General features: G+C 35.8%; 1 pseudogene; it reads right to left on the bottom strand.

Moving 5' to 3' along the window:
- Positions 1-522: 522 nt before the first annotated feature.
- Positions 523-1,159, bottom strand: LOC102878246 (annotated as a pseudogene).
- Positions 1,160-7,858: the final 6,699 nt, after the last annotated feature.

The following is a 7,858-nucleotide window of genomic DNA, read 5'->3' as shown; positions in this document are numbered from 1 at the left end:
CTCACTTGGTATTATCTAAGATTATATTATATACACATACAAACCTACCCTCTTTGCTGGTTTTCAAAAATATATATACATATAGGATAATACTGTTTTGCAACTTTGCTTTGTTTTCACTCAAAAGCATATCATGAAACCCTTCTGGTTCAGTACATACAGATCTGACTCATATTTAATGACTGAATGCCACTTAGGTTCAGTGACATGAATATACTATAATCCATTTTACCAACCCCTTTACTGATGAATATTTAGGTTAACTTCCTTGTTTTGCTATTACAGGTAATGCTGAAATAAATATCCTTTCATATATAATATAAAAATATTTATATATAAAATGCAAACTATATATATACATACTGTATGTATTTACTAACACTTATGCAAATATTTCTGTAGGCTTGATTCCTGGGTACAAGAGAATGCCCAACCCTTCCACCTTTTTCTATGTGACAGATTTCTAACAATTTTACTTGTTAATCAAAAAATGACTGCAGTTTCAAAACATGCTGAATACATTCAGTTTATATAGAGTGAGCACACACTGTATATTTTTAGGACTGAAAGAATTTTTTGTTCTGCTAGCCTGGACAGTGCAGTAGTCTCTTGAAGACCTTTCATCTTCGTTGTGTAAAAAATTTCTTCTGGATTGTTTTCCTTAATGGTAGCTAAATAGAACAACCTTCTTGGTGAAAGGAGATCCGGAGCAGTGGAAAGAACCTGTCCATGACTTTGCGACCATTTCTGCTACCAGCACAACCTGCCTCTATTCCGTGACTTCCTACCTCTTCAGGTGGAGTCACTACATAGCAGGAATTAAATACTAGATCAACTTTTGGCTTCAATCTTGGTAGCAAGCCTTTGACCAAATCTGTAATTATGGGTTGAATGTGAACTTTGTTACAGCGTGCTATCTCCAGGGTACAAGCTGCTGACTTAGGGTTGTTATCAACGCACATGTACAAAGCACGAGGACCTATCACAGAGGCTAGGAATGCAGATACTATTGCAGACTCTGAACCTACTTAAGGGTGTATTTCACTCCCTTGAGCTCGGCCACTGTTGCCTCGAGAGAGTCCAGCAGCAGAAATGGATCCTCTGCAGGCTCATGCTTGTCGCTAAAGGTGCTGTGGCCCTTGTGCCTGTGCAGTGGCATGGGGAATCTCCAGTGCCACCACCTTGACTTTCTTGGAGGCAGAATGGCATAGAAACTAAGAGAATGAAATTAGAATTCATATCATCTGAATTCACAATTTGGTTTCACTGCAGACTAATATTTGGATTCTAGGCATATTACTTGAGTGTTTTGAGCCTCGATTTCCACATGAGAAATTGGCATGAGAGCTGTGATGAAAATTAGATGAAATGTTAGCACAGTGTTATTAGTTATTAATCTTTAGGCACAGGATTGAAAATTTTAAGTTTAGTTATCAGAGAGCTGCATAGTGATGAAAATATGATTGAACCTTGATTTCCTCTGACCTGTTTTCATCAATGACCTATATATTCAGAGCACACACAATTTATTAAAATCTTATGCCACTTGTATTTATAATTCCCTAGCACGAAACAATTGTGTCAGTATGAGGGAATCCTAGAAAAATCTACGGAGACCCAAAGTCACTTGAATCTTTTGGCTAGACATCAGCTGATCACAGGTTAATACAAAACAATGAAAATGGCTGTAGAGTATGTTTTTTTTTAAACTCTTTTGAGGAATAATTTACAAATGTAATTGTATATATTTAAAGTATACAACATGATGGTCTTCTACACACACAATGTGAAATGATTACCAAGATTAAGATAATTAACACATCCCTCACCTCACATAGTTAACACTTTTTTTTAACTGTAGGAACTCTTAAGATTTACTTTTAGCAACTTTCAAGTATTAAATATAGTCACTATGCTGTATATTAGATCCTTGGAATTTATTCTTATAAGTGAAAGTTTATATTCTTTGACTTACATCTTCCAGTTTCTCCCTCTAGTCCCTGGCAACTACCATTCTATTTTCTCTGTTTCTAGAAATTGACTTTTTTTTTTAAAGATTACATTCATGTTAAATAAACAGCAAAATTTCCTCCTAATTTATGGTTGAATAATATGCCATTATACACACACACACATATATATATATATGTAGGTAGATGACAGATGATAGATAGATAGATAGATAGATAGATAGATAGATATAGAATCACATTTTTTTTTTTTATCTATCCATCCATCAAAGAGCATTTAGGTTGTTTTCATATCTTGGCTATCCTGAATAATGCTGTAATGAAGGTTCTTAGTTGTAAAGCAAGAACAAAGGCCAAAAATTCACTCTTGATAGATTGTATCTATATCCTCATATGTAAATGTAGAAATGCATGTGATTCAGAAGATTGAAATATGGCAAAAGAATTTTCCATACAAGAAACATCGAAAAGAAATCAGTATATGTTTTTTTTAAAATTAGTTACACATTAAGGCCAGCTTAATTCTTGGTACTTGCCAAGTTATTTTATTGCATAAATTGTAATTTTCTCCTTCCTTTGGTTGTAAAACTTTCATAAGGCAGGTAACCTAATGTCATAACTTACACCCTCATGATATTCTGAGTTAATGCCAATAACCTGAACAGCTCAATCCACTTAAACATTTATCTGTGTGTGTATATGTGTGTACATACAAATACGTGTTAAGGATATTCTCTAAGTGACTCTTCGGACTTTGGAGAATTCTAATCAAGACTATAAAATAAATTTAACTAAGGCTGCCTTTCTAGGAATTTTGCCTTAATTACTTACTCCGTATAAATCACTGCTTTCTGCCTGTCATTTTTTAAGGCCTTGCTGTAAATATAAACGAGGTGACTATGTGGATATGTTGGAAAGCAAAGTGACAGAACACACCTGAGTTTCTGTTTTGCTCAGGGCAGTGATAATTAATGTGAAAAATCTGGAGTGATATAAAGTGCCCAGAGTTTTAGCAGACTTTATTGCTTAAAACTTTGGGGTCCCATGGCCTTTACCAGATGTTCCACACCTGGATATGGAAAACAGAAACGTCCCTCTTCAATTTATCTTTCCTAGACTTGTTGCTTATGGGACTCAGATGCCAGGTGATAAGGCTGGGAAGCAGCAGTGAGAATATCCACCTGCATGCCCAGAATTCCCCAAAGAGCCCTGTTTCTGACTCTGGTGCAGACACTAGATTTTAACAGTGTATATTCTTTAAATCTAGGAGAAAACAAACATACATAAACTCATTTTTAGTATATGACCTTAAGTCTAATCTGGGACAAATTAATTAAGTGAGCAGGAGACTGAAGTCTCTTAAAGAGTTCAAGGACTCTCCCTTCCATGGGACATGACTGCAGCAAGCAGTTCTTTTTTGGGAGCTCTTTGGTTCAATTTCTGCAACTCCAGAGGAGCTTTCTGGGCCCCGAAGTGCTGAGTTCTCCAAAATTGTTATACTGATTATCACAAATTAAGCACTAAGAAAATGTTCACCAAATGAGTGAATAAATAAATGAACATAATATCACCTTTCTGAGATCTAAGAGGCACTGTATTTCAGTGGTTAAAAGCACAAGCTTTGGAGAAAAAGCACCTAGCTTCTAATCATGGTTCTGCCACTTGTTAGTTATGTAACTTAAGGCACATTTCTTAAATCCTCTAAGTTTTAATTTCTTTATCTGTAAAATGAAGATAATAATAATAACTACCTTATATAGCTGTTTTGAGGATTAAACGAGACAATGTATGCATAGCAGGGTGGATTTTACCTTTCTCCTTACCTAATGCTTGACATTTACCTAAGCTAAAACAAATCAAAATAGCGACAAAAGAACCTTTTTTTCATTATAGAACACAGGAGATATGCTAGTTGGAGGCTCATCTTGGCAGTGTTAAAGGTCTGAGTTTCTTTTAGATAATAAACCAGTGACAAGTCTATGTTGAGGGCTTTCCCCCATCTTCTCTCCCATTCTCAGGATCTGGACCCCCATTCAGAGGGAAGTCTACAGAAATGAATGCTCATAGTGTTTGTGTTGCCTAGCAGGGGCTCTCTGCCCAACACATAGAAGACAATACTATGGCACCAGCTTTCGAGAAAAGAAAAAGGTCCACTGGTGAGGAGACAGGAGGCAAGGCTCAAACTTTTCTTCCCAATCCATGATTTGGGGCAAGATTTAAGAGGTTTCAGCACATCTTCCTGAACAATGGATTCTTTTCTTCTAAAAGGGTTCTGGTGTTCAGGTTCCAGTCATGCCCTGGTCCTTTGGTTCTATGGGGAAGAGTAGCTAAGGGATTCACAAGTTTTACTCAGAAGTGGTGTTCACAAGTATTATTTGTAAGTGGTGTATTCAAGGTTTAAACTTTGGTTTCAGGTCTTGTTAAAAACAGGAGAGGACCAATTTAAGCTGGCTTTTTAGACACATTTAGGATCTCCAAGACAATCTATTTTAAGAGCCCTTGAAGCAATAACTACATGATTAAAATTCTTTCTTCCTTTGGTTTCAAGACTATGACCTATTTTTCTAAGTGTTAAAGGAGAATAATGCAGTTTCTTTATAATACAGAAATAACACAATACCAGAAATGAAGAATATTTGACTTTTTGTAATGTAATTAAAAAGAATAAGAAGACTGCCCTGGTGTCTGGCTGCTCTTGCTAAAATTTGGACTTTGCCCAGGCAACCCAATAAAGGGAAGAGCCCACGACAGCTGGGGTGGTAGAACACACACTCCAGTTTCTATTCTTGCTGTTATAGCTCCTGGTACTTGCTGGAATAATTTTGTTCCCTGTCCCTGGAGGAGATGGATGAAGCACTTCTCAGAGACACACAAGGACTGGGATAATATCCACTTATTTCCTCCTGATATCTGTGGCCCTCCTAAAACCTGTACTCTTCCTTAGGTTATGAATTCTCTTTTCCTACATGCTTCATCTAGGGAAGGTGGTAGGTAGCATTTAGGTTATCATTCATTTTATTTATTTTTATGAGTTAGTTGTCTTCTCTGAGAAAAGATTCATATGCTTAGGTTGAATATAATCAGTTCTCAGTTCCACCATTGGAGCTAGAAAGCTAATCTTCAACCAGGGTATTATAATGATTGATAACTTGTACAGGAAGCTGAGTCTAAGAAGACATGATACCCACCGGAATGTGGAGGGAGGAAGGCAGAGAGGAATACAGTAAAGAAACTCAATGGGGGCCCTGAGTAAAAAGAAGAAACAGATGATCCAAGGCAAGGGCAACGTATTGAAAAACAGAAAATGTAATAATATCATTCTGAAATTTTTGTGCCACTCTATACTATAAACAGTTGAAATATGCCAATTGAATCTCTGCAAAGCTGACATTTTATGTAATATTTATTCTTTTCTTCTTGTGTTCTCTCTTCTCTCTCTCTTCCTCTGTTTCATTCAACACATGCACACACAAACGCATACACTCGAAACACAACCATATAAAAAAAGGTATATGTAATCAATAGTGACTATTTACTTATTTTATTTTATTTATTTGTTTGTTTGTTTTAATTATTGTTACAGGGTTAGCAAAATTCAATAGTAAGGTATATCTATATATTGCATTGTGTGTTCACCGTCCATAGTTAGATTTCCTTCTGTTATCACATATTTGACCCCTTTACCCCACTTACCTCCGACCTCCCCTCCTACCCTCTGGTAACCACCAATCTATTGTCTATTTCCATGAGTCTCTGCTTGTTTGTCCTGTTAATTTGTTGCTTTTAGGTTTATATCCCACATATAAATGATATCATGTGATTTTCAACTTTTTCTGTCTGGCTTAGCATGATTATCTCAAGGTCCATCCACATTGTCACAAATGGCAGTATTTCATCTCTTCTTATGACTGAGTAATATTTCATTGTGTGTGTGTGTGTGTGTGTGTGTGTATGTGTGTGTATCACAGCTTCTTTATCCAATCATCTATCGTAGGACACTTCAGTTGCTTCCATGTCCTGGCTACTGTGAATAACACTGCTATGAACACCAGTGTGCAAATATCTTTTTGGAAATGGGTTTTCAAGTCTTCAGGGTAAATACTTAATAGAGGGATTGCTGGATCATATGGTAGATCAATTCTTAGTTTTTTTCTTTATACTGTTTTTCATAGTGGCTGTACCAGTTTGCAGTCTCACTAGCAGTGTATGAGGGTTCCTTTACCTCCACATCCTTTTCAACATCTGTTATTACTCGTCCTGTTGATAACAGCTATTCTAACAGGTGTGTGAGATGATATCTCATTGTGGTTTTGATTTGCATTTCCCTAACAGCTGGCAACATTCAGCATCTTTTCATATATTTGTCGGCTATTCGTATGTCCTCTAGGGAGAAGTGTCTGTTCAGGTCCTCTGCCTATTTTTTGATTGGATTGTTTATTTTTTATTTGTTGTTATTGTTAGTTGTATGAATTCTTTGTATATTTTGGATATTAGGCCCTTATTGGAGTCATTGCTTGGAAATATATTTTCCATTTGGATGGTTATCTCTTTACCATGTTGACAGTTTCTTTTGCTCTGCAGAAGCTTTTTAGTTTTATGTGGTCCCATTCATTTATTTTTGCTTTTACTTCTCTTGCATTTCAGGTAAAATTCATAAAATCCTCTCTAAATCCAAGGTCCATAAGTTTAGTACTTGTGTTTTCTTCTACATAATTTATCGTTTCAGGTCTTACATTTAGGTCTCTGATCCTTGAGTATCCATTCGACTTTTTGTGCGTGGTGACAGATAGCAGTCTAGTTTCACTCTTTTGCATGTGGCTTTCCCATTTTCTCAGAACCATTTATTGAAGAGGCTTTCTTTTCCGCGTTGTATGTTGTGGGCTCCTTTGTTGAAAATTACTCAGCCGTATATATGGGTTTATTTCTGGGCTGTTATTGAGTCATATGAGTTCTTTGTATATTTTGGATATTAGGCCCTTATCGGAGGCATTGCTTCCAAATATATTTTCACAATTCCGATGGTTGTCTCTTTACCTTGTTGATGATTTCTTTTGGTGATCAGTAGCTTTTTAGTTTGATGTAGTCCCATTCATTTATTTTAGCTTTTACTTCCCTTGCCTTTGTAGTCAAATTCATAAAATCTTCTTTAAGTCCAAGGTCCATGAATTTAGTTCCTATGTTTTCTTCTATGCACTTTATTCTTTCAGGTCTTATATTCAGGTACTTAATCCACTTTGAGTTAATTTTGGTGTGTGGTGATAGCCATCATTCTAGTTTCATTCTTTTGCAGGTGGCTTTCAGTTTTCCCAGCACCATTTATTGAAGAGGCTTTCCTTTCTCCACTGTATCTTTCTGGCTCTTTTGTCAAAAATTACTTGCCCATATTGACATGGGTTTATTTCTGGACTCTCGATTCTGTTTCACTGGTGTATGTGTCTGTTTTTCTTCCAATATCATGCCGTTTGATTATTGTTACTTCGTAGTATAATTTGAAATCAGACAGAGTGATGCTCCCACCCTTGTTCTTTTTTCTCAGGATGGCTTTGTCGATTTGGGGTCTTTTGTGCTTCCATACAAATCCGATGATTTTTTGTTCTATTTCTTTAAAAAATGCCAATGGGATTTTGATGGAGATTGCATTAAATCTATACAATGCTTTAGGTAATAAGGTCATTTTAACTATGTTGGTTCTTCTATTTCAAGGACATGTACTATCTTTCCATTTCTTTGTATCTTCTTCAATTTCTTTTAAAAGAGTCTTATACCTTTCATCATATAGGTACTTTATATGTTTTGTTAAATTTATTCTTAGGTATTATATTCTTTTGTTGCAATTACAAAAGGAATTATTTTTCCCACTTCTTTTTCTGACAATTCATTATTAGAAT

Source organism: Pteropus alecto, unplaced genomic scaffold (genome assembly GCF_000325575.1).
Source record: "Pteropus alecto unplaced genomic scaffold, ASM32557v1 scaffold164, whole genome shotgun sequence".
Taxonomy (NCBI): domain Eukaryota; kingdom Metazoa; phylum Chordata; class Mammalia; order Chiroptera; family Pteropodidae; genus Pteropus; species Pteropus alecto.
Note: the sequence above shows the minus strand (reverse complement) of the source record. Positions and strands in the feature narration are given on the sequence as shown.